This window comes from Hipposideros armiger, unplaced genomic scaffold (genome assembly GCF_001890085.2).
Source record: "Hipposideros armiger isolate ML-2016 unplaced genomic scaffold, ASM189008v1 scaffold_1005, whole genome shotgun sequence".
Taxonomy (NCBI): Eukaryota; Metazoa; Chordata; class Mammalia; order Chiroptera; family Hipposideridae; genus Hipposideros; species Hipposideros armiger.
In genome coordinates, this window is record NW_017732355.1 from 195,718 (window position 1) to 202,145 (window position 6,428).

The window sequence follows — 6,428 nt, forward strand, 5'->3', positions numbered from 1 at the left end:
TAAACTTGGTTATCTGTTTGCCCAGTTGGTACAAATTCATAATGAATAATCCCTCTGATATCAAAAAAGGTTAGCAACATCATTGCAACAAGTTCGCAAACTTAATTGTCAGACCTCGTAAATCTAGGGAGAAAAGAGAAAAATGAGGGTACCTCCCAGTTTCTTATTCTGGCAGCTGTGTAGATGTAAGTGATTTCAATCATTGAAAGATGGAGACCAGGTTCAGGGTAATCCGAGGTTTTGTGAACCCTCCAAAAAGAGAGAGAAGTCTGAGACTCAGGACTGAAATTGGAACTGACACCAGCATGGAGACCAAAAGTTCAATGTATTTTTGAACAGTACAGAAAATTTTGGTGTGACTGAAGCAGAAATGTGGAAGAATCCTGAAATAGCCCATCACTTAAAATAGCAGGTCTCAAACTTTACTGTGTGTAAGGCACGCTCAGAGAAACTTGCTATAAGATAGAGTCTTGGGCTCCACTACTAGGACATTTCTTTAGGAGGTCAGGAGTAGGATCAAAAATCTGCATTTTTAGTAGGAATCCTATTATAATTATTATGCATGCAAATGAACCAAAAATCATACTTGGAGAAATACTGATTTAAGAGGGAACACAAAGACACAGAAGAATTTACAGACATAGAGACTCAAGAACAGTGTACTGTAAGGAAGGAATGAGAGTATTTCCAAAAGTAGAGTCAATGATAAGTAGCAAAATTAAAAGGAAGTTATGTTGAATTTTATTTCAGTACTTTAAGAAAGATTGAAAATACCATCAAATACAATAAGAGAAGTCACCATTAGAAGAAGAGTTGCATGTTTTCTTGTTTGTTTTTCAGACATTTAGTTGCAACTCACTAGTTACTAATAAATTCTTAAGTCTACTTTTTTAAATGTCATATACAGAGATTTTTCTTATAAACTTTTTAAATTTTGTTGACAATACTTCAAAAGGTTCCTTTAATCATAAAAATAAGAATTACAAATATCAAAACTAAAACAGAATTGAAAAGTGCAGAATATATCACCCCAAAATATGCCTCTTGAAATAAGGTTTATTTTGAGCTGATTATTTTGAGAAACAACAAACACGGGAGAAGCTCTGAAAATAAATTAAAAGTTACCAGTTTGTAAGGGAAATTTATATTTATAAAGGAAGTCTCCATTTGTAAGGTGTGTGTGTGTGTTTCATGTGTTTTAGTTAGCTCTGACTCCTGATGACCTTATGAATGAGTGACGTCCACAGTGTCCTGCCCTCAACCTCCCTGCTCAGCTCCTGTAGACTCCTGCCTATGGCTTCTTTCGTGGAGTCCATCCATCTCAAATTTGGTTTTCCTCTTTTCCTGTTGCCTGATATTTTTCCCACCATTTTTGTCTTTTCCAAAGAACCTTGCTTCTCATGATGTGCCCGAAGTAGGACAGTTTCAGTTTTGCCCAAAAATAAAAGCAGGACTCACTAGGAAGTCTTATTAATGGAGAAGGTACCAATTTAAATCTGTATTACAGGCTTTGCTATTGTTTACCATACTTTTCCTGGTTACCCCCCTATAGCTAGCCTCTCTCACACCCTTCTTCCTTTTGTCTTTAGTCAAGATGATGTTTATCCTGAATTCTAAGTTACATCTGAGACTCACTCATTTTCCCCTGGGTATCTCCCATTTATACATGAGTTATACATATTAATAAACTTCTGTTTGTTTTCTCTTGTTAATCTGTCTTTTGTTACAGGAGCTCCAGCCAAGCACTTAGAAAGGTAAAGGGAAAATTATTTTTTCTTCCCCTACAGAATGTAGGATTAATATTACAGAGAAATAGCAGAAAATTACATATTCCATTATTGAGAAAAAGATATAGAACTGACATACAGGCATGCAAAATGGTTATTTGATGACTTTTGATATAAAGAAAGATGACATGGTTTAAATTTGGCCTCTGATTATAAAACAAAATTATTGTTCTTGTTATTAAGGGGAAAGAATCACAAAATCAAGTCTTCATAGACTCACTATTCATGGAGTAAAGTCCATGAAGTAGAGCATTCATATCATATCATATGTTAAATGGGAAAAAATAGTTATAAAGGTAATTGTGAGACTTTCTACTTAGAAGCAAATTAATAAAATGTATACAATATCATTGAGCAAATTTTTAGAAAAACAAAACTTTCTGGTCTCTCTAGTGGTTTATGAAACAAATGTCTGGTAAATGATGCATGAAAAAAAGTGACTGAAAGGAGCTGTAAAGTATAATCCATTTCTTATAGAGATTAATTAATTCAAATCAAGTATATATAGGTGCTAAATTCATATAATTGATACCTGAAAGGTAAAATTATAAGAACTCCCTTTGTGCAAGTGAGCCAAATAATAACAGCCTCTATGATTTTTTCACCTTAGGGAAGAAAGGAAGGGAGGGAGGGAGGAAGGAAGGAAGGAAGGGAAAGGAAGGAGGGAGGGAAGTTTTGCTAAAATTGTCATGTAGTCTGGAAGCTCTGCAATTGCTTTTTTCCACTACAAAAATTCAACTCCTAAATCCACAAGTCCAATTGTATCTTGTCAATTGTTTTCTATTTCACAGCGTAGCCAAGTCAATTTAGCGACTACAACTATTCTTCCTCATTGTTTTACCATGCTCTATAAGCTATAGTAAAAAACAGATTTTACAGTCATTCAGTCTGATGATTAACTTGAGTACACTGTTCTTACACTCTACTTCCAATTAATGTTGTGATTGTTCCTGAGCCTGTCTTATAACAAATACTAACCCTATAGGCAAGTTTTCTTTAAATGACAACTTACTAGAAACTTACATTATTTGGCTGACAAAAAATGATAGGTTATCATGACCTGACACCCTTGTGTCATGACTCCAACACAACAGGGTCATTCAGATCAAAGGACACTACAACAGCAATTGTTCTGGTCTCTCTCTTGTCACAGTCATTATCTTTGGTCATTTTATTTAAATGCATCATTTAGTTTGATAGCAAATTATATGACGGAATAAAAGGGACCTTGGAGGGTGGGGGTGAAAAAAACAACCCTAAGTAAAACTGACTTAACATCAAATAACTTCAAGATTAGCTCTGCACAATGAGTTACTAACTTTACCAAGAAGAATGCTAGCATAGCTAATCTGAGCCATTTAACCTTGAGGGTCAAAAAAACAAAGGAGCAAGTTGCTGAAGCCTTTAAGGACCTGTATAGAAAACTCAACAATTATTAAAAACAAAAAAACTAAGTCATTTTACAAAAATGTATTTCAAACATAGAAAGTTGGTCAAATAGTGGTTAAGATTTTTAACTTATCCTCAGTTTAAGAATATAGACTTTGAAGTTACACAGACTTGAGCATAATTCCTGGTTTTGTCACTTATAGACTACATAACCTAGAGGGGGGAAAAATGATTAAGTTTATTAGTACTAGTATTCTCATCTGTAAAATTCAAATGAAAATACCTATTCACAGAATTGTTTTTAGGGATTAAGTAAAATAAAAAGACTCTACTTAACATTTAAAATACTTAAAAATAGGGGGCTTTAATTAATGGTATGTTGTTATATAACAAATAAAATAAATAACAACCCCTAATTAATAGTCATCGTTTAAGTTCAAGATTAAGTTTAAGGAACTTAATAGGTGATTACTTTCAAATTCCTTTCCACTTGGTTTATAAACCCAGGTGTGTCTTTAATTAACATTAATTCTTATCTATTTGCATTTCCTCTCCTTTAAAATTGAAATAAGTCATGTAAATTTTTAAGAACAAAGAAAGGGGCCGGCCGAGTGGTGTGATGGTTAAGAGCTGGCTTGGGATGCCAGAGGGCCCCGGTTCAGATTCCACATGAGGGCCAGTGACACTGCCCTCTACAGCTAAGATGCTGAACCACAACCTGGAGCTGGGATGCTGTGAGTCATGGCGACAGCGTAGGCTGCAGCCCCTGTTGCAGTGGGTTGCCATGGGCTACTGGGTGTAGCCAGTAGNAAAAAAAAATGCAAACAAACCGTCTCAGAAAGATAATGCAACAGGTAAATTGATAACAGAGCTGGAACTTGAATTCTCTCTATGAGATTATGGTTTCATAACCACTACTAATACTCCTATTGAATCATTTATTCTAATAACATGCCTATATATGTGTCAACATCAGAAACGTCCAAATCTGTAAAGAATTTTTATGAGTTTATTTGAGCCAAACTGATACATATGCCATGGAGCACGATCTCAAATGCTCCAGAGAATAATTGTTTTGCAGTTTCTTCTACACTTTTGAAATTAAGGAAGAGACATAAGGAAGATTACATGAAGGTGGGAGAAAGCAAGGCTGGGATTGGATTACAGGGTAATTAAGATTGTGTGCTCTTGTCTTAGAAGGAAGGGCCTGAAAGGGTGGTTCATGCATTAAAAGGAAGGGTCTAAAAAGAGGCATGTCAAAGGTGTACTTAGATGTACAGAAACAATGGACAACCCTTGCTTAAGGCAAAGATAAGTCTTTTACTAAAGAAGTTTTGTGTCTGGGGTGTGACTACCCGCCATGACCTGCCCAGTTAGGAATTTATGATCAGATTACCCTGGGAGGTGACTTTCCACAGAACCCCCTGGTTTTCCAGCCACCTATTTATGCTTTTCTCACCCATAATAAAATCAAAATAACACTGACGACTGCAGAAAAATACACTTTCGCTTGAAACAAAATTTTCATGCAGATTTGTTTCTGGCATTAAAACAGTTTTATACACAATCACCTGAACACAAATTCTCAGTTCTAAAGTGGCAAGCTTCAGTGTATGCTATGTTAGGCTCTTTGGGGAGAAAGTAATTGAGGGTAGAGAGACTTTTATCCCTGACCGGGATTTGCTAATCCAAAACTATTTTGGTGCTCCTTACCTATTCAAGTGACTCACTAGCCTATCAGGCTACTGTAGAAATAAAAGCTGCATTTATTTTTCCTTCTTTAATCTCCCCTTCTTAATTGCCATATTGACACAAAAGAAACAGTTGTTTACCTTCTGAATTCTCTGGAGCACTAGCCAAATTAATCCTTTTAAGCAGTGTTTCTTCAGCTCCAGAAACAAGTAGCATGCAAACTAGCAAGAGGCTCCCTTAAGAGGCAGCAAACACAAATTCCTAGACATTAACCTTGACTGGTAGAGCCCTTCAGGCATTTGCTTCTTACTTTGGAAACAGCAGGAGGTTCTGAGGAGAGGAGGGAAATAAGGAGGGGTGGGTAAGGAGTAGACCTGCTGGGCAGCTCCCTGGGGTGTCAATATGTAAGGGGAAGCCTGGCAAACACTACTGATGTCCTCCTCTTAGGCTATTTGCCCTTCCTTCTTGATAACAAGCAATTTGTCTGGTCTGATTGATGAATCAGGATCTGTCAGAACTAATCTTGATATCTTATTTCCTTTGAAAGATACTTCCATTCCTAGACTCCCTTGCAGCTAGAGCTAACTATTTGACCCAATTTTGTAAAATGCTCTGAAAGAAATAAAATGTTAGAGCAGTGCTGCCTGGTACCACTCCTGCTTCCTCCTTTTTTAGGACACTGTTATGATGCTGTGACCACAACCCAGAGGTGAGGAGAAAGGAGTTCCAGAAGAAATGAGACCTAAATGTTAAGTAGAAACTGTCAGACTAAAGAGGTGGGAAATAGGGCTCCAGGAAGAAAGAGTATATAAATGCCTGGAGGCCAGAAACAGCATGGAAGCTTGAAGATACTGTAAGAAATTTAGTATGGCCAAATTATAAAGCATGAGGCAGGGAGTAATAGGAAATAAATTGGATAGACAATGATCAGATCATGAAGAGCACTGTAAGCCACACTAAGGAGTTTATATTTTACACTAAAGTATATGGGAGCTATTGAAAGCTTTTAGCTAGAGAAGTGACAGGATTAGGTTAAAGACCTGAGAGAAGAAATATATGGGACATTATTAGGGTCTGGGAAAACATAAAAATTACTGTTGTAATAATTTTGACAAGTGATAACAAGGGCCAGAGTAAGGGTAACAAGGGAGTAATGGAGAGAGTGGGATGGAATGTACAAAGATTTGGAAGACAAAACAAATAGAAGCCTGAGAGTGAGCACAGTCAGACAATTAAAATTGCGAACTCTTCCTAGAATAAGTGCTACATACCTCGTTGCTGAATATCACTACAGTCACCTTCAAAGTACTCCCCTTTGGAAGCTATCCACCAATGCAAGCACCTAGTCTACCCTTCAAAACAATTTTGGAACTCTTTTTCTGGAAGGGCCATCAGAGCTGTCATAATATTACCCTTGATGTCATGAATATCATCAAAATGTCTTCCTTTCAATATTTCCTTTATGTTGGGGTAAAGAAAGAAGTCATTGGGGGCCAGATCAGGTGAGTAGGGAGGGTGTTCCAATACAGTTATTTGTTTACTGGCTAAAAACTCCCTCAC